A 20,963-nucleotide genomic window follows, 5' to 3' on the forward strand; every position below is an offset into this window, starting at 1 on the left:
TCTTCTCCTTTTCCATGCTTAAATTCTGAGACAGAGAGGAGAGGCCAGGGGAGACTAAGTCAGCTGCAGAGCTGAGACATAGAACACTCAGTTAAACAGAGCCCTCAGCCCACACATTCGGACTGATTGGGCTTTGCCCAGGAAAGACAGGAGTTCCCAGGTTAGGGAGGAGAGGTAGCAGAGAAACTCCATCAGCTGTTGGTCATTCATGCATTTCACCCTTTATCTTTCTGCGCTCAGTCTTCAGTGAGCGAGTACTATGTGCGAAGCCCTGTGCTGGCCGCTGCTGCGAACAGAGGAGCTCTAGAGAGGGCAGTGGACGACAGACAATGACTCAGCCGGCCTTGGCCCAGCTTACAGGTGGAGCTAGAGGGAGTCTGACTTTCAACCTGGCCATTCTCTGTCTCCTGCCCCACGGACATTATCCTGGCATCTGACCCAATGGAGCCTCAACTTCACCAATCCTGGTGAGTCTCTTAGGATACAGCAAACACCAGGCCCGTGGGCCGAATCCACCCCTCTACCTTGTTTTATCCGGCCAGCACCTTGTTTCTACCCGGCAGCAGCACCGAGATCCTTGCCCCTAGTTAAGGAGTAGTTACATTCATACAGTCCTAAAATTACATTATGCCCTTTGAAGGCAACCTCGAGGCCAGTATGGCCCCTGGTGAAAATGAGTTTGACACCCTGTCGTAGGGAGACTCAGGTTGCTCCGCAGTGAAAGGGGGCTGGTGACTGTGACTTCAAAAGGTGGGCTGTGCAGATTCAATGAAACAATGGATATGGTGTGTATCTCTGGTAACAGCTGCCTTTACACACACACACACACACCCACACACACACACACACGAGGTGAGAGAGCTTCCTGTCATTCTGCAGCCACACACTGTGAGGTTTCCCCCTTCTCTAACTTTATTGAGCTGTAAACTTAGAATAAATGCACATACGATTTTAGGTCCTTCAATCAGTCATTCACACCCCGTATGTTTCCCTAGGAACACGTGTCACAAATGCAATTAATCTTTGCAGTTCTTGTTTACGACGTCTGTAAACTCCACCAGAGCCTGGTTCTTGCAGGCTGCTTCACCTCTGTGTCCCCAGCACCCAGCATACAGTAGGTGCTTAATAAAGATCTATGGAATGAAATGAGTAAAGGATGAAAAAGCAGGCGTTGTCCGTTCAAGAGCGACTTCCTATGAGTCTCTCAACTTGTCCAAAAGTCCACACGCCTCGTTGCTCAGCTGCCACCTCAACACTAAGGCAGTGGCTGGCACACAGCACAGGACGGAGCCTAAGGAACGCGGTGGGGACAGGCCCCCAGCCCTACGTGCAGTCCCTCGCTCTCCGCGAGAGGGCGCCAGCGCATCACACAGGCCTCGCTCGCTCCTCGATAGGCACTTGCAGGCCCAGCAGTTCAATGGGTGAGACTTTACCGAGTGCCTCCTGAGGTCCTCGTCTGCTTTCGGCTTTTGGGGGCGCAGACCGGGCGGCGGGTCGGTGTCCGTTGCGGCGGATCCTGGTCGGGGTCTGGGGATCGCCCGAGGAACGCGGACGGGGAACCGGTAGAACATTCCAAGTTAGGCACCCCACGTTCGGGAGGTCTGGGACCAGATAGGGGAGGGCTTCCGGGAGGAGTGTCCCAGGAGGACTCGCGACCTTTGACCCTTCCGACCTCCCTCTGGCCCCCTGAGCCAGGGCGAGCGAGGGTCTGAACAGCCGCGCTCCGCCCCGGCACCCTCCGCGCAGGCGCTGCCAGCCGCGGTTCCCTTGGCAACGGGGGGGCGCTTCCCCGCCTGAGGCCCCGCCCCCAGCAGGCTAGGCTGCGCGGGACCGCAGGCGGCGAGGGCAGGTGCGGCGAGCTGCGGGCAGGTGGCGGCGCGGCGCGGGCCAGCGTTGAAGGCAGCTCCAGGGTAGGTTGCGCGGCGGCCGCAGGGGGTGGGGGCCGGCCGTATGCCCCCTGTTCCGGCCTCTCCAAGGGGCTAGCGAGGCGGTGACTGGCGGTGGCCGCCAAGTTTTTGCTAGGCTGAGGCCCCGTGAGAAAAGTTGGCAAAGTTGGCCGGAGAAGAGGCGGGGATCTCCCCGGGCTCGGGGTCTGCCGGGAGGGGGGAATCCCGATATGGGAGCCGGGAAATCTGTCTCCCGAGACTTGGGAGTGGATCCCGCGGGAAGATCCCGCGCCGGGCTGAAGATCCCAGGAGGGGATCGGGCGCCGGCGGCCCGGAGTCTCACTCGCTCCCAGCCTGGAGGTGACAGTGGACGGTGACTGGATACTAGGAGCTAGTATCTCTCTCTGCCCTCCCCCCCACCCCCCACGCTGGTACAAGGGGAAATGTGGTCGGGAGCTGGAGGAATCGCTGGAGACCCGGGGTACCTGGCCCAGAGCTTCTAGGATCTGGATGTCGGTGCGGGTTGGAGGCCCCGGAGGCGGACACTCGGGGCACCGAGCGAAGCGGAGCCCCGGGCAAAAGGATTCTGTGGGCAGCAAGGGTGGAGAGAACTGCGCGCTGAGCCCCGGGGCACCCGGGCTGTGGATGCGCCCTGCCCGCCTGGCCTGCGCTCCGCTCCTCTCCGCTCCACACGCCTTTCCAGGGCAGAGGTGATGGGTGTAGGGCTCAGTCTCCCCGGCTCCCAGGCAGGCTAGGTTTGTCCCCACCCTGCTGGTAGCGCCGCCTGGGGCTATAGGCGGGGCGCTTGGGAAGGAAAGCAGCCCACTGACCCCCACCCGAACCTGACCTTTCCACACCCTCCTGGTACACACTCACCTAGGAGCTGGGGCGCCTCCCCCTGAAACCCCCGCTCTGAGTGTCAGAGTGGAGCGTGGGACCTCCCCGAGCCGCCTAGGTGGTCAGGGCTTCTTGCCGCTGCCGTGAACTTTCTCTAGCTGTGAGCAGCCATTACGTTTGGAAAGGAAAGGGCTATTACCTGTTGCACAAAGAAAGAGCTTTTTCTTTGCAGCTTCTTTGTGACCTTGGGCAAAACAACCCCTCTAAGCCCAGGTCTCCCCTCTGGGCAAAATGGGGTGAGACTGGGGATCACAACCCTCTTGTTTGGCTGGTAGGGTTAGTAGGTGTGATGGGTATGGTACAGGTGGGGGCTCTGCAACTACTCGTGGGCGTGGGCCCTCATTTGGGGCCCCTCCTTCCCCGCCTCCCAGCCCCTGTGCTTCCTCGGCAGCATCTGAGGGCAGGCTCCAGGGACCTTTGCCTTTTTAAACTGCAGGCTTAGAGAGATGCCTAACTNGAGCTTTTTCTTTGCAGCTTCTTTGTGACCTTGGGCAAAACAACCCCTCTAAGCCCAGGTCTCCCCTCTGGGCAAAATGGGGTGAGACTGGGGATCACAACCCTCTTGTTTGGCTGGTAGGGTTAGTAGGTGTGATGGGTATGGTACAGGTGGGGGCTCTGCAACTACTCGTGGGCGTGGGCCCTCATTTGGGGCCCCTCCTTCCCCACCTCCCAGCCCCTGTGCTTCCTCGGCAGCATCTGAGGGCAGCTCCAGGGACCTTTGCCTTTTTAAACTGCAGGCTTAGAGAGATGCCTAACTCCGTCTTTCTTCTAAAGGGGTTAATTGTTCCTCTGCACCCCCACCCACCTCCCACCTCCTTGCAGGGAGAAGCTCTGGGGTTTGGCTAATCAGTAACCAGGGCGTTTGGACAAGGTTTCTCCCTTGGCTCTACTTTCCCTTTGCTAACCCATCGAGACTCCTGGACAAACTGCATTTACCCCCGGATGCTGGCTTCTCAGCCCCGGACAGTTCTGGGGGAGCTGGGCAGGCACCAGCCCTGGTCCTGGGGGTTTTAGGGGAATCCTTTTTGAAGGATTTGCCTGCTTGACAAGGGTACAATTACCCGAGAGAAGTGCTGGGTTTCAGTACGGTGTCTGGGCACATGTTTTAGCTGGGCACATGACCTGGCTGATTGAGTCACATGTGTGCGGAGGGGCACCTACTACGTGGCCGGCACTATAGAAGTGGTATGACCCAGGGCAGTGGAGGGCCCATTCTCCTGCCTTTATGTTCTAGCTATGGGGCAGTCAGCTACAGTCCCGTGAGGCAGCTGTGCTGGCTCCTGATGTTGGGGGTGCAGCCCTCGCCCCAGATTCTGAGGCTCATTCCCCTTGGAGGTCCTGGAGGAGGCTGGCTTTTATTCAGGGCCGACCTTGGCAGGAGATTGGAGCAGCCCACTGTCTGGCCCTGACATTTCTCCTCTGTCAGCATCACCTGAATCCATCTCCAACCAACTGAGAAAAAGAGCCCCTGAAGAGCAGTTAAAATGTTCATTCACTCATTCATTCATGCACTCATTCAACAAGTATTTCAAGACAGGGGCAGTCAGATCCTTAAGGGAGGGGTCACGCCTTTGTGAAAAGAGGCAATTGTCCAGACTAGGAGAGTCGTAATGGGGGGAGGGGCCGATGTCTTCTGGCCTGAGCTGGGGAGAGGTCAGGAGTGGTGGTTTCTTGGAGGGCTTATAGTAGAAAGAGGGGGTGTTATGGGCAGGAAGAGAAACAGACTGGCCTGGCCGTGGGTGGGAACATGGGGTGCTGGCAGACAGGGGCCATTCTCGGGCCATTCTCTGGGGTTTGGACTTTGTCCCGGGGCAGCAAGGTGGGTGCCCTGCAGGAGGGGGCAAGGTCAGATCTGTGTTTGGGAAGCTCGCCCCGCTGTTGCGGGAGGCCAGCTGGGACAGGGTTCGAGAGGAAGCTGAGAGGCCAGTGTGGAGGCTGCTAGCAAAATCCAGGTGGAAGGTCATGGTGGACCGGACTTGGATGGAGACCAGGGTTCTGTTTAAGAGAGCCACTCTGCTGAAGAGCCCTCGGAGGCCCAGCCTTTTATCTGGAAAAGGAAACCCCGCAGGGGCGGTGGCTTAATTATTCTAAGTGTCAGTATTTTGTTCCATTGGGCAAGCCTTCCTGAGCACTCGTGGTCTGCCTGTCCAGGGAGGGGCACAAACCTCCAGAGCCTCAGGGACCCCGTACTTCCTGGGTGCAGGGTGGAGCTCCATGGTGTGGGAGGTCTTCACCAGCCAGCCTTGGCAGAGAGCGGGTTTGAACACTCTCTCAGTTTGCAGCTTGTGGACGTTTGGAGTCAGGGAGAGTGAGTCTGGCCACAGCAGGGATAAATCCGGGGAGGCTTCCAGGAGAAAGCAGGGATGGAAAGGAGGCGGAGCCAGCCAAGGAGATTTGGGGCCAAACCCTGGCCCTGCCCCTTCCTGGCCGTGGTCTTGGGCATGGTACTTGGTTTGAGACTCGGTTTTTCTCATCTGTAAAATGGGCTCAGGATAGGCTGCTCCCTTCCCTCAGCATCTTGTTCTGTAAGCTCAGTGAACCAGTGCGTGGAAATACCGTGTTCGTACCGGGCTGTGCTTGCTGAGCAATGGGTATGGCTATCATCAGCCTGTCCTCTGGATGTGTTTCAGGCAGGTGGTCCCTCTCCCAGCCTGGGCGTGTGGAGGGAGTGGCCACAAGTGACACTTGACCTGAGTCTTAAAGGAGAAGAAGGAAGAGGCAAGGAGGGGAGAAGGAATGATCTGGGCAGAAAGAGCAGCAAAGACGGCACTCATTTGGAGAACTGCATGCCCATGGGTGCACCCAGAATTCTCCTTGCATGTCCCAGCCCCTCCTTAAATACCCAGACGGGAGGGCTGTCGCAGGGCTGGGTTCGGGACCGAGACCAGGGCAGAGGGAAGACTCTTGTCCAGGAGGTCACATTCCTTCCCACAGTCACCCGTCCAGACGGTAGGAGCCACTTCCCTCCTGGAACCTCAGTTTCTTCGTCTGGGGAATGGGAGGGTTGGAGAGAACACGGGTAAAGCACTTAATGCAGTAGGGCCACCACTTTTCACTGAACCCTTTACAGGGGCCTGCCTCCAGCAGGAGCGCTTTTTGCCATTTTATTTTTTTTATTTCGTTCTTTTAAAAATGCTTCATGAGAAACCCCGGTGATATGTGTTTTGGGGACCGTTGATTTTGCAGCTTATGAAACGGAGGTTTCGGGTGGCCCTCCTGTTCCCTCCCACTACGCTTGTCAAATTGCCGTCATTTAAAAGGAAGCCCACAGACTTGGAACTGAGAAGCACATGCGCACACACACTGTTTTCCTTCGGTGTGATGAGTTATCGACAGAGCATCTTACCTCTGGGCAAGTCAGAAGGGCCCCTGTCCTCAGGAATCCACGCCCCAGGACTCTGGTCCATCAGATGGGAGGCAGGGAGGGGGAAGGCAGAGTGAGAGGGTTGCACGTGACCTGTGGGAAGTAGTTGTCACGGCTGCCTTTGTTAACTGCTCAGTTAAATGACCTTTGAAATGTTCTGTGGCCTTGTCTCCATTAAGAATATGAAATACACCCTGGCTGCCTTGGCTCAGTGGATTGAGCACTGCAAACCAGAGGGTCACCGCTTGGATTCCCAGTCAGGGCACATGCCTGGGTTGCTGGCCAGGTCCCTAGTTGAGGGCGCACGAGAGGCAACCACGCACTGATGTTTCTCTCCCTCTCCTTCTCCCTCCCTTTCTTTAATAATAAATAAATAAAAACCTTAGAAAGAAGAGAATATGAAATGTATCCTCAAAATGTGATCTTTGGGTGTTTACATGGCTGAGTCAGATGTGATACACACAGTATGTATGTATGTATGTATGCATGTATCTTACATTATGAAAATAACATGTACCATGTCCCCAAAGCGTGAACTGGGGGTGTTTACATCACAAGGCCAGAAGAGGGGTACACACACACTGTGAAAAAAACATGTAACATACCGAACATGTCAAAGATGGCAAAATGATACTGTATTAAGTGAAAAGTGAGTTTCCCACCCAAACCCGTATCACACTCTGCTAATTATCCGAATTATTTTTGCGTCCACTCTGCAGCTAGACAGAAGGAATCGAATCTTGGTTCTCCTGCTTACAGGCCGTGTGCGTTTGTGCAGGCGGCTTCACCTTCTGAGCCAGAGCCTCCTGATCCGTAACTGGGGGTAATAAGGGACCCCACCTCCGCCGAGGGGTGCTGAGAGAGTAGGCCGGAAGGGACTGGCGCGCGGTCAGTGCACAGTGCGTGCGGGGCGTCGTCATTCTCCTTGTACCTTGGGGTGGGCTCAGTGCAGTGGTTGCTGTGTCCTCCTTCCCCTCTGGAATGGACACTGCAAAAAGGCGGGAACCCTGTCTGTCTTCACTGCCGTTTCCACGGTCAATGGTCACAGCATAAACAAATGAATCAGCATAATGTGGACTTAGTCTTTTAATAACCATCCTAAAACAACAAATTCCTCATGTGAGTTAAAAGTAGGTGTGGACACTTGGCCGTTTCAGAATGCGCGGACTTACCTTGCCCTTTTGAGAAGCGGAGCGTTACTCTGAGGTGTGAAGGTGCTCTTAGTGATTGAACAGATAGATCCCCTGTTGGCTGACATTGAACGCTGGTTTTGTTTTTGTTTTTGCTGTGATGTGTGGCACTACAATAAACTTTTCCTGTTTGCATCTTTGCACACTCATTGCAGTTGATTGCGGGACAGATTTCAGACTAGGGAACTGTATCCTAGATTGGGGTAAAGCCTGTTTGGAGTGTTGATCTAGCCTGCCCAGCTTCCCTCCACAGTGGCTGTACCTTGCCAACACCCACAAAGTCTGGGGGGCGGGGAGAGAGAGAGATGGATGTGAGAAACATTAATTGGTTGCCTCCCATATGCATCCTGACCCGGGATCGAACCCACAACCTTTTGCTGTATGGGATGACGCTCCAGCCACCTGAGCCACCTGGCCAGGATAGAGGGCAGGTGTTTCTAGAGCAGGTGCTTTCCCCCTCTGCTGTGGCTGGGGGGACCCATCTGTTCATGGGTCACTGTCCACTTGCTTCTCTTCCCAGAGCAAGCCTTCTAGCCCGGGTGGGACAAAGGGCCTCACCCAACCACTCAGCACCCTTGAACCCGAAGCAGCCCCAGGCCAGTCTGGGAGAATCCCAGGAGCTCTACATTAAGGGACATTCACACTGCTCGGAGGTAGAAGCACCCGGCAGGCCTCCGGGGGCCCACGGTTGTGAGAATCTGCTGGAGGCCATCCTGGGTGCAGGGTTAGAAGTCACGCCTTCATTCACTCGTTCAACAGCAGATTATCCTGCGTTGGTGATGCGGTGCACCCTGTGCAGTTATGGAGAAACTGAGATTCTGTTGGATACCAGGGATGGGTTTCTGAAGGAAGCTGGGTAGGGAGATTGAGAGCTTGGGGGAGTGGGAGTGTGGCATTCCTGTGCAACCCTGGGCATGCGACTTCGCCTCTGGGCATTTCCTTTTGATCTTCATAGTAGAATAAAAATAATAAGTGGGGAGCCTTCTGTCCTAGGTGCTGTGCTCATCGTCATTTCACTTGATTCTCATGTCCCCGTTTTACAGACACGCAAACTGAGGCTCAGGGAGGCAGTTGCGTGCCCAGGGCAGCTACTGGGAAGAGGGCATGTGGATCCACGTAGCCTGACTGCTACCCCTATGCCCTGAACCTCTCTCCCTGGTGGTGAAGCAGGGCAGAGCTGGACTACCCTAGTATCCTGTCACACGCCATTGCTGTGTGACTTTGGGCAAGTGACTTTGCCTCTCTGAGCCTCAGTTCTCACCTGCAGAAAGAAGATGCTAAGATTTTTCCCAGTGGGATCATTGTGGGGTTAGGTGAATGAACAGCGTGTAAAGTTCCCTGAGCCCATCCCCATAAAAAGATCAGCTTAGTGTTTAAAAAACGAAACTGTGTAAGTTACACCAAGGAATTGCTTTATAAATCACAATATAAACCTTCCTTGTTTGCAGTACCAGCAGAAATAGTGGCAGTAATTAAAAAAAATAATAATTTGCACTGATAGGCTGCTTCTTACATGCTAGTTGCCCTGATGTGTGGTTTGGTTCATTTGCCCAAATTCTTTATCACACCTCTTCTTTGTCCTAGAAATGCAGATGCTTGTGTTGTTTCCACTTTACAAATGAGGAAACTGAGGCCCCAGAAGGTCAAAGGCATCGATTGCCCAACTTATCAGCTAGTAGCAGGCAGGGGTCCTAGGGTCCTGGGGCCCTGGGGCGTGAGTCCTGCCCGTGGGAGACGCAGCTGTATTTTCAAAGGCTCCAGGTCAGGACCGAGCCTCCCAGCCGACTCTGTTGATATTTCTTTTCTTTTTTGTTTTGCTTCCTCAGTGATGAAAGCTCTTTCTGGGGACCGTCCTGTTTACCCGTGGTATGGTGCGATGAGGCCCTGCTGGGGGTGGGGGAAGGCCTTGCTGGGGGTGGGGGAAGGAAACCCAGAGTGTGCTGGGCCTCCCGGCTGCAGGGGAGGCCAGAGGTGCGTTGGGTACGCCGAGGTCACTCTGAAAACACACAGCCCCGCCTGCCCAGACATGAAGCCTGGGCCTTGGTGGGCACTCTGCCCGCTGAGCCCTGCCCAGTGCCCTGGGCTGGGCCGGGGAGTGACTTGGTTGGGGAACTCCCAGAGCCCTTTGGCCTAGGAAGCTGGCCAAGCCTGTGTCTCCCTTTCATTTCAGGCCCTAACACTGGAAACCTCTTGTCCCTGGTTGTAGACCTGACCCGTGCCTGCTGGGGACTGTGCTGGACACGTGATGGGGCCTGGGTCATGGGGAGAGAATGCAGAGAGTATTAGAGTGGTTCTGGACCAGACGCCCCCACGGCTGAGTCTGGAACCGGCTTCTCTGCCGTGTGCCCCTGGGCAAGCCCCTGCCCGTCTCTGCGCCCTTCACTAGGGGTGGGGGTGGGGGAGAACTGGGTGAGGGGTCCCAGAGCCTCTGGTTCCTGCTGCCTACCCCTTCTGGGAAGAGTCCAAATCAGCCGTTTAAAAAGTAGAGGCTAGAAAACCACCATCCTCCAAGGGCCTACTGTGTGCTAAGTCCTTTGCTAGGGAGGCGTTGTGTGTACTTGTTCCCATCAATCTTCAGGATCTCTCAGACAGTTGGTTTTACTCACCCCCTTTCCAGACAAGCAAACTGAGACCCAGAGACAGAAAGCCCCCCTCACGTCTCTCAGCTTGAGGGGAGAAGTGGCGGCGGCTGGAACTGAACTCCAGTTCGTCTCCTGCCGACCTAGACCTCCTGGTGATGACTCACGCAGTCAGCGCCCTTCTCCCCAACTTGCCCAGAAGTACTCTCCCCCATCAGAACTTCTACAGCGCAGGGTCTCCCTTCCTCTCTTGGGTTTGCCAATCATTTTTGTTATTTATTAAGCACCTACTGTGTACCAGGGCCTGAGGCTGGCCCTGGGGGTGTGTCAGAGCTGCCTGGGCCGCAGCTCGCGCCCTCACAGAGAGAGGTGGGGGTGGGTGGGGGGGTGGTCACAGAGCAGTGTGTCCAGGGTGGCAATGCAGGGGGGCTGGGGTGGGGACCATGGTCTCCTGGTCCCGCCTTCTGCCAGCCTGGAGGCAGGCCTGCTTCCCTTGGTGCACCCAGGACTTGCACGGGACTGGGAAGCTTTGGCAGCCAGCAGATGCCTTCCTGGGGAGGCGAGGTGCGCCTGGTTACTGTCGGGTGGGACTCCGGAGAGGAAGAGATTGTGCTCCCGAGGGTGGCCTTTAGTTCTTTCGTTCATTAAAAGGAAGAGGGGAAGAAGGGATGGGTTGGAGGCATCCGAAAGCTTTGGAGGAATTTCTGGAATGCCCAGCACGCTGACTGACCCAGCAGAGTGAGTGTGAGCCATCTGCCCTGGCTTTCCGTTGGGGTCAGCTGGGTGTCCTCAGGGGCTCTCTGGGTGTCACCAGTTCCCGTTCTGGGTCCTGAGTCACCCCCAGGAAGGTGGCTTTTCTGTGGACCGCAGCAGCTGCCAGCCACTGAAGTCTGGGTTTGAAGTGAGCAGCCCGGTGAGCGGGGCCTGTCTCTGCTTTCTCACCAGCCGTGGGCCTGGCTTCCCCTCTGCCTCGGGGTTTAAACCCATGGAATGGGGATGTTGGTGCCTGCCTTTCAGCCTGGCCGAGGTCACGTGGGCGAATGTTGGGGTACATGTCATGGTGACGTGGGATAAAGCTTCCACTGTGCACATTGGGTGCACTTGCTGTGCCCTTCTGCTGTCCACACCTGGCATGTGGTGGCTCCTTTCCTTTTCCTGATTAATAATTCTATTCTCTTTTTATCATTATTGGGATACACTCACTTGACAATGCATTTCCATTGGTGAGCATTCAGAAATATAAGTAAACAAAAAGGAGCAAGTCCTGGCTGGTGTAGCTCAGTGGATTGAGCCTGGGCCTGTGAAAAAGGAGGAGATAAGAGTCTTATGATCGCATGTTTAATGATAACCAGCGCTAATATTTTGGAATGTGACTTTTATACCTGTCAATCACCGCATACATGGGATTGAGAGATGTCAGCCCCGCCTCTTGGGTTCCTCCTCGGGTGGCTGGGATTCAGGTCCCAGCTCTGTAACTTCCTAGCTGTGGGACCTTGGGCAGGTTGCCCTGAGGACGGACACCTAGCTGGCTCCCTCTCTGAGCCTCCTCACCTTCTACTCCTCTGTTCAGTGAGGTCGCTGAGTTATGGTGAGTTAAAAGTAAGAACAAGTGAGAACGAGTTAAATGCAGTGAAGTGTTTGGAGAGGTGCCTGGCACACAGCAGATGCCTGATTCTTCCCAGCGTTTTGTACGTGTGCGTGATTTTTCTTGATTCGAACCACGAGCCAGCCCGTTCTGGGAGTGCTATAACCGACACCTGGCGGTGCTGGATATTAGGCCGGGCGGGCGCTGGGCCACCTTCTCAGGGCAGGGCCCAGAGGTGCCGCTTTTATTTCAGAGGTGGGGGCTGCTCAGCACGGGGGCCTGGTCAGGTAGTTGGGCCCACACCCAGCACTCTGGGCGCTCAAGTCCTGATCTTTGTCTCTCACGGATGCTTCCTGTCCCCGCCAGGCCTGGGCGTTCTCCAAGGCAGAGCCGCGGGAGGTCCCAGCGGGCTGGAGGTGGGCCCTGTAAGGTGAGCTTGTGGGGTACCCTTCCTCCTCCTCCCTTGGCTGCAGCAGCGGCTTCAGGAGGCTCTGCCCCACCTGGGAGGAGTGACGGGGTCAGCCGGCCACCACTAGGAAGGTCTGTAAACTAGGAAGTCATCAGGACTCCAGTGGGGACCTGGAGGTCACAGAGAGAGGAAGGGGCTCACGGAGCCTGGTTTTCAGAAGTGAGTCTGGGGTGGGGGATGCCGCCCTTTACTGGCCCCGTGACCGTGACCGTGGGTCTGTTATAAACCCCATCCATCCTCTGTTTCCTGGAAATGGGGCTAATAAAAGTAGGTTTCATCTTGCAAGGTTGACGTGCCACGAGGTGTAAAGGCTCCTCGCACAACCAGATCCATAATCAGCGCCTCCTCCCCACTTCTTCTCCCCCTCCCCCATTCCCGCCCCCTCCCCTCTCCCCCTCCTCTACTCATTATAACAACAGCACTGACTGAGCAGACCCCGTACTAACTACTTGTTATGCATCATCTTGTTGAATCCTCGTAATACATTATGCTTGCTATTAATAGTGCTCGTGCCTTGCCATCTGATTCTGCATTGCTTGTGTGTTTAACTGTGACTTCACGCTTGGGTGTGTGATGGAACGCCCAGCACACAGTAGGTGGTCACAGAAAGGCAGCCACAGTGGTCACTAGGCTTATTTTTGCTGGTGCCACACGGGGCTGTGTGTACAAGAAGCAGCCCCTCGCCAGCCCGATGCCCGTAATTGGGAGTGTCTGCCCCATGAGCCTTCTCCTGGGGCCACCCTGAAAAACCGCTGCTCATCCACCACACCGATACCGTGCCAGATCACCCCCCACGAGGGGGCCCCCAGGCCCATTCATCTCTTTCAGCTGAATCCGGGGGTACCCCTGGGTTCCTCCAGGCTGAGTGTTGTACCACAACGTGGCACAGCCCAGGTGTCTCTCCCAGATTTGGGGAGAGCGATCTGGCTGGTGTTGTGGGGTACGGGGTCTGAGGTCCATAGAGGTGAGGCCGCCAGCTCACGGCCGCGGAGGAGGCGGGCTCGACTCCACCCAGAGGCTGCGCTTGGAGGACCTGCCCCATCAGTTTGGTGTTTCCCAGACTCCAGTCGCTCTTGCGTCAGCTTGGACATTTTTCATATTTGTGCACCACCTGGGTTGTCCTTCAGTTAACCTTTTTCTTGATCTTGACTCACTTTTTAAAAGTAACAGTTTTATTGAGATATAATTTAAAATATACAATTCCGTTTACGATGAAAACTGAAACTACCGGATGTTGCAGGAATTCCACTTCTGGGTATTTAGCCAAAGAAAATGAAAACAATATGAAAGATACCTGCACCCCTGTGTTCATTGCGTTGTTATTTATAACAGCCAAGATACGGACACAACCTAAGTGCCCCTTGGTGGATGAAGGGGTGGTGGTACGCATATACAGTGGAATATTACTCAGCCATAAAAAAGAATGAACCTCGCCATTTGTGACAGCATGGTGGACCTGGAAGGTATGATGCTAAATTATAATAAGCCAGAGAAAGACCAATACCATATGGTCTCACTTATATGTAGAATTTCAAAAAAGCTCATAGATAACACAGAATAGACACGTAGTTGAGAGAGGTGGGTGGGGTAGGAGAACTGGTGGCGGGGATACAAACATTTAGATATAAAATAAATGTCTTCAAATGTAGCGTGCAGCATGGTGATGGCAGTGAGTGATACTTTAGTGCATATTTGGAAGATGCTCAGACAGGAAATCTTAAAAATGCTCACAATAAGAAAAAAATTTTTTTGCCCTGGCTGGTGTAGCTCAGTGGATTGAGTGCAGGCTGTGAACCAAAGGGTCACGGTTTGATTCCCAGTCAGGGCACATGCGTGGGTTGGGGGCCAGGTCCCCAGTGTGGCCCATGGGAGAGGCAACCACACATTGATGTTTCTCTCCCTCTCTTTCTCCTTTCCTTCCCCTCTCTCCAAAAATTAAAAAATGAAATAAAATATTTTTAAAAAATTTTTGGAATTATACATGGTGACTAGTGTTAACTAGAATTATCCAGGTGGTTATTTCCCAGTGTGTATAAATACCAAATCATTATGTTTATGCCTGAAACTAATGTCGTATTCCATGTCGATTACACTTGAATAAAAAATTTGGACACTTGTAGAAGTGTGCAGTAAAAAATGCTCAGTAAAAAGGTGTACGTTTTTAGAGAAGTGTACAATTCTGCATTTTCAGTGTGCTCACAGAACTCTGCAACCTTCGCGGTGACCGATGGAGGGATGTTTTTACGGCCACAGTGTTCCGTGGCCGTCAGCACTCAGCCCCCATTCCCTCTGTTATGCCGGTCCTCGGTCCCCACAAGTCCACTTCCGGTCTCTCTGCATGGTTCTGGGCAGTTTATGTGGATGGAATCATACACCGTGTCGTCTTTTGGGGCAACCTTCTTTCACCTCGCATCAGGTTTTCAAGGTTCATCCGCGTCTTAACGTGTATCAGGACTTTGTTCTTTTTCACGGCTGAATAGTGTTCCGTTGTGTGGATAGACCCCATATGGCTCACTTCTTAAAACTTAAAAAACATCAGACGGTCAGTGGGCTAGTTTGATCCTATACACATGGACGTACATCACTCACAATGCAGTCCATTCATCAGTGTGTTGCCGTGGTATGCACACACCCTGCGCTCTGGTGCATTGGGAACCTGACCTTGCCAACTAGCGGCCGCCCAAAGGGAACCGTTTTGCTGTGCCGTGTTTACACTGGGTGTGTGTGCAAAAAGATGTTTCCTGTTCTGTTCTGGGAGTGAGAAACGCACCCTTCTGCTAGGACCGAGCAGAGATTTCAGTCCCTCCTCGGTTCGGCTCCCGCTGCCTCTTCCGAGCAGTAACCTTGGGGTCGCGCTCTGCTTTGACCAGCCTTTATTGCCCTCGTGCCCGGTGCCCACCCATCTGCCCGCTGGGCTGCAGTATGCGGGAGTGCCGTCTCTGCGAGTCACCAGCGGTGGGATGCTGTACTTCGCCTGGCACTGCCTCGGGATGACCCCACCAAGTAGGCAGCACTGATCCCTTTTTCTGGATGAGGAAACCGAGCCTCAGAGAGGGCAGTGAATGGGGAAATGCAGGCAGGACAGGGAGAGCTGGGATCCTGCCCTTTTCATCAGGCCTCCGGTGTCCCTTGGCACTTGGCCTTGACGCTGCTGACTCACCGGCAGAGGTTGGGAGCTCTGGCTTATTTGTTCAGCAGCGGGGATGGCCTCGCTGCAGTGTCCACTCCCCTGGACTCGGAGTGGGCTCGCTGCATAGCCTGCCCCCCGGGGAAGTGGCCATGTGGTGCGGCAGCTGCCCGGGGCCTGAGCAAGCTCACTGATCCCTGGTCTCCAGGGCCCCCGACAGCCTGCCCTCCCTCTCCGCCTCCTGCGCCAGCAACTCGGGGCTCTTGGCCCTGCTGCAGCTGGGGACACTGAGCCAGGTGCGTGCCCCTGGGGAGGATGGCTTCCCCCCGGGCAGCTCCCCGTCTGTGGAGCGGGGCGGCGGATTCCCCAGGGGCAGGCATTGGATCCCGGCCCTCACAAGGCTGTCTGGATTTGTGTGCCTTTCCTCTGGAAGCTTTCCTTTCAGGGGAGGGAACAAAAGCCTTGGAGAGGATGAGCGTTTCATTCAAGGTCACGCAGCCAGCTGGGAGCTCAGCCTGCATGGGACAAGATGGTAGGAGGATTCCTGCTTCCCAATTCATGTGTCTTCCCACCCAATGTGCTCTCCGCCCCCCTTCCCTGCTCCTCCCCCTCTCCCCTTGTTGGAGGGACCCGTCCTTGCTTCACACCCCTCCCCCCCAAGCAGATGTCATCTGGCTTAGGGGTTGCAGGCGCTCTGTGTGGAGCTCAAATACCCTCTGACCACCCACTGGGCACTCCCATGGGTGACACAGAACCCATAGAGCAGGTTGTGACGTGAAGATGCTCCAGTACCCAGCACCCAGCACCCTACTGGGTGGAGGAGCAGGTTTGGGCCCTTTTTCCGCTCGTTCCCGCATGCTGGAGCTTACCCCCCAGCTTGGGGCATGGGCCACCTGCCTCTGGTTGGGCCCAAGTCTGCCAGGCTTTGCAGGAGACCTCTCGCCTCCACCTCCCTAGGTGGACAAAGCCTTATTTTTTGGCAGCTGGGTCCAAGCCTTTTTTTAAAAAATATTTATTTTAAGTTGTGGTGAAACATACATAATAATAGATTTATCATCTGATCTATCTTTTAAGTGTAAAAGTGGCATTAAGCACATTCACATTTTTGGGCTGCCTTCGCCACCATCCACCTCCAGAAATTCTCCACACAACTGGAACTCGGCCCCCATTAAACCCTAACTCCCCGTTTCCCCTCCCCCAGCCCCAGGCAGCCACCGTGCTACTTCCTGTCTCTGTGTGTTTGGCTACCGTACGTGCCTCAGGTCAGGGAGTCATACAGTTTTTGTCTCTCTGTGACTGGCTGATTTCCTTTTTTAAAAAAATAATATATATACTTTAAGATTTCATTTATTTATTTTTAGAAAGAGGGGAAGTGGAGGAGAAAGAGAGGGAGAGAAACATCAGTCGGTCGCCATGCCTCCAGTTGGGGACCTGGCCCGCAACCCAGGCATGTGCCCTGACTAGGAATCAAACTGGCGACCTTCCGGTTCCCAGGCAGTGCTCAATCCACCGAGCCACGCCACCCATGATTTATTTCCCTTAGCATAATATTACCCATGTTGTGGCATGTGTCAGAACTCTCTTGCTCTCTAAGGCTGAGTGATGTTCCACTGCATGGAGAGAGCACATTTTACCCTTCGTCTATGGACGGTCGCACATTGCTCTCCCGTTGTGGCTGTTGTGGATAATGCTGCCGTGAACAGGGGTGTGCAGAGAGCTCTGATTTCACTTCTTTTATAGGCCCTAGGGCGGCCAGATGAGATCATTCTTGTTTTAATTCTTTCGGGAGCCGCCGGACTTTCCCACAGCGACCACACCACTTCACATCCCCGCCAGCTGTGTGCACGGGCTCCAGTTTCTCCACATGGCTGCCGACACTTGTTATTTTCTGTGTTTTTGACACCAGCCACCCTACTAGGTGTGGTTGGAGTGTAATTTTTATGGGAGATTGTTTTTTAAAATTTTTTATTTACCCATTCGAGAGAGACTGATTTGTTGGTTCCACATATTGATTGATGCATTCGTGGGCTGCTTCTTGTATATGCTATGACCAGGGATTGAACCCACAACCCTGGCGTATCAGGATCATGCTCTAACCAACTGAGCTCCCTGGCCAAAGCTCGTTTTGATGGGACAGTCTTAGGATCTGTATCTGTTGGGCCTTGGTTCCTGTTAGAACATTGGTCGCATCATGCTGTGTTTTCTGGAACAATTTCAGCTTCCCTCACCTGACTGAATTTTCTCGGGACATGCCCCAGGGCCCCGCAGGGGGCTGGCCTGCTTCTCACTGGCCCAGGGCATACATGGGCCATAAAAAACCAGCACCCTTGGCCATAGTAGAAATTTTCTTTAAAAATACAAACCAAGGAGATTGAACAGTGTCGTCAGGTTCCCGCCGAGTCAGTGCCCCGGTCCTGCGGGCTTTGCCCCCACTTTGTTGAGAAGGGGTGATCAGCAAGCCTTTCGGAAGTGTGAAGGACAGGCCAGCGCCAGGCGTGACCCTCTCCTGCCTGGGACACCCTGCCTGCCATGAGTCAGTGCTGTTTAATGTCCAGCCCCTGGACTATGGGCCTCCATAAATGCTTCATAAATGCCGAGTCATCAATGAGGGTGTGTGAGGGAGGAGCCGGGTAGGGTGAGAGCCAGGGCGGGCCCCACGGGGTGACATGGCCGCAGCGGCCCTGCCCGTGCTGGGATAACCTGAGTCCAGGGCATCTCTTGCCCTCAGCGGCCCCAGAGCCTCACAAGGGTGAAGAGGCTTTTATCTCTGGGTTCATTGTGCTGAGACAGGTCTCTGCCAAGATCAGGCTCTTGGTCTGGTACAGAGTCCAGAGGGCGTGGGCCTGGCAGCTGGGAGTCAGGAGGGAGAAGGAGGCTCGTCTGCAGGGACCAAAGCCTGCAGGGCGTGTCAGCATCTGGCCCCCAGGTCGCTCCTATGGAAGCCAGTGGTCTGCAGGCTGGCGCCTGCCTCCTCCTAGCATGTGGCCTTCGATGAGTCTCTCAACCTCTCTGAGCTTCCCTTGGTGCATCTATCAAGCTGATTCATTTGGAAGATCCTACCGGCACCTGCTGTGCGCTAGTTGCTGTGGGGAGCCCAGGGCCGGGACTGCTTCTCTCTGGGAGTTTGTGCCTGGAGGGGATTCGGCCACTGCAGTGGCCCGGGAGGAGCAGGAGGGGGGGGATAGATTTCGGCTGGTGCTGGGCTTTTTGAGATGGACTCTAACAAGTAACCAGGACCCGCACGGCTCAGAACAGTGGAAATATGTTCTCTGTAGAGGCTCCAAGTCCAAAGGCAAGGCCTCAGCAGGGGCCCATTCCCTTGAAGGCCGTAGGGGAGAACCCGGCCATCCGTCCTTCCAGCTCCCAGCAATCCTTGGTGCTCCGTGGCGTGAATCTGCAAACTTGCATCTTCTCCTCTTATAAGGACATCAGTCATTGGAGCAGGGCCCACCCTAATTAGTCCAGTGTGACCTCACTGAGACCTAAGTAATTACATCTGCGAAGATCAAAAAGGTCCATTCCAGCCCTGGCTGGTGTAGCTCAGTGGATTGAGCACGGGCCTGCGAACCAGACGATCGCGGTTCGATTCCCAGTCAGGGCACATGCCTGGGTTGCAGGCCAGTTCCCTGCAGGGGCCAGTTCCCAGCAGGGGATGCATTAGAAGCAACCATACATTGATGTTTCTCTTCCTCTCTCCTTCTCTTCCCCTCTAAAGATAAATAAATAAAATATATTTTTTAAAAAAGCTCCATTCCTAGAGTCCAGGTGGACATGACTTTTAGGGGGATGTTATTTAACCCTCTACACTGAGGGAGGGCCATTAAAGCTGAGACCTAAAGGATGTGTGGGGCATGAGGGAGGAGCAAGGAGAGGGGGAGGGGGCTGTTTCAGGCCGAGGGAACAGCGTGCGTGAAGGCTGGAAGTGCAGCAGAAGCTAGTGTGACAGCAGCAGAATGAGCAAGGGAGGCTGGGGCACGGCCGTGGAAGGGGATGGGTTTGATTCTGAGTGCCTCTGGGGGGGTTTGATGGGAGCCCCTTTTGGAAAAAGGCTATTCTAGTATAGACAGGGAAGGGGCGTGGCAGTGACTGACAGCGCGTGCTTTCAGGCTCAACCCCGAGCACTAGGAGGGCTCACCTCTTGGAGGGTTTCCATCTTCAGAACTCTGACAGGTGGGGAGCCCAGGGCCAATATCCCCCCGAGGAGCTGGGGGCCCAGAGAGGTTCAGCAGCTTCCCCAGGGGCACAGAGCTAAGAGGAAGAGCACTCGGGGCCCTCACTGCTGCCTTCTGGCTTCTGTCTGGCTCTTGGTCACTGGCTTCTGTCTCGTGGGTGCTTGATGCCCCTGGAGGGGACGGTCTGTGGACCTTTCAGGTCCACCTTCAAAGGCAGCCAAACAGGGAGCATTGATTTTACCTCTCCCTGTGCCGTGGGGCCCGCCAGCCAAGGGAAAGTCGGCTACGGGACAGGCACGAGGTAGCTTCAGCAACTTCGTGAGGCCTTACCCGCCTTCCATGGGAGCTTCTGGGGCCCTGCCCATGGGGAACAGGGCCGCAGAGGAGAAAGAGCAGGCAAAGAGCAGTGAGCACAGACCCCTTCACCCGGGAGCACCCAGAGGGTGGTGGTAACAATCTTGGGCTGAGACCCAGGGGCAGCGAGCGGAAGGAGAATCCCGCCTGTGTCAGAACCTTCGAGCTGAGCTGCCCTTTCTGGGACTTTTGGGACGTGTGTGCACCCGGAGCAGCACTCTCGTCTGAGGAAATAAAAATAGCTGTCTGTGCGGACGACATGTGGCCCAGCGTGAGCACATCCGTTTTCGCCCCACGGGGAACGAAGACATAAATTAGGCGCCGTCTCCCAGGTAATCAAGGATGCTATTATCCTCTGAAGAGACCAGCTTATGTGCTAGGTCAGAAATTCCCAGGGTAGTGCAAGGTCTGTACTTCCTGCTCCATCTCTTGTTTCTTTAGTTCCCTCTCTGCCCCTATGCTGAGAGAGAAGGGGAAGGAATGAGAGGGGAAGGGCAAAGGGAAGAGTTTTTCTGAAATGCTGCGTTCCATGGAGAATTTTCTGCATTTTGAGAGAGCTGGGGATGCCCCTTCAGGAGAAAGCTGAGCCAGGAGCTGCCGATGGCCTCCCCCGCCCTGGCTGCTGGGCTGGACACTCTTTACCTCCTCACCCAGCGAGGAGGAGAGAGGCTGTGTGTGTGTGTGTGTGTGTGTGTGTGTGTTGTGGGGGGGAGGTGCATGGAGAAGAGGAGTTAAATTTGGTCCCGGATCTGAGGGCTGGTTTCCTTCCTCTGGAATGAATCACGTCCTCTCTTTAGAGTTCTGGGCTCACAGAGTGAATGTCAAGGCCAGGTTGGTGCTGCTGGAGAGGGGATGCCTGACACTGGTGCCTGTGGGGGACCCTGGAGGAATCTTAGGGAGGACGCCTATGGCTTCCCTTTGAGGTTCCTTCATTCCTGCATCCATCCATCCATCCATCCATCCATCGCAAGCCTAGGTGACACCCAGCCCCCTGCCGGGTGTGGGTCCTTGTGTTCATCTACCTCCTCTGTTGTTGGAGCACCTCCTTGGCAGGATTCGCTCATGGAAGCCGCAGACGAGGCCCCGCACCCGAGGGCAGAGGGCAGGGTGGGCCATAAAGGGCCTGATGGTAACTAGTTTTGTATTTTGTGACCACATGGCACCAGCAGGAGGTCAGGAACCTCCTTCCTTTCACAGCACAGGCAGCTGGTGACGACAGCTAACGGAGCGGGTCCAGCTGCGCCCCCATCCAGTGCTGCTACGGGCACCGAAATGTGGTTTTCCTGTGGCCATGAAATACTATTCTCCCAATTCCCCCCACGATGATGTAAAAAATACAG

At 54.9% G+C, this 20,963-nt stretch overlaps 1 protein-coding gene across 1 annotated transcript in view; it reads left to right on the top strand.

Annotated features, from left to right (window-relative positions):
• The first annotated feature begins 1,834 nt into the window (after window positions 1-1,834).
• KIAA1671 (KIAA1671 ortholog) overlaps window positions 1,835-20,963 on the top strand; it is a 169,375-nt gene continuing 150,246 nt past the window's right edge. Inside the window, exon 1 of the mRNA XM_037052366.1 lies at window positions 1,835-1,910. The gene's annotated coding sequence lies outside the window, so the exon portion shown is untranslated. The remainder of the gene's footprint in view (window positions 1,911-20,963) is intronic.

This window comes from Sturnira hondurensis, unplaced genomic scaffold (genome assembly GCF_014824575.4).
Source record: "Sturnira hondurensis isolate 20B ecotype Veracruz unplaced genomic scaffold, ASM1482457v3 Scaffold0007406, whole genome shotgun sequence".
NCBI classification, from domain to species: Eukaryota; Metazoa; Chordata; class Mammalia; order Chiroptera; family Phyllostomidae; genus Sturnira; species Sturnira hondurensis.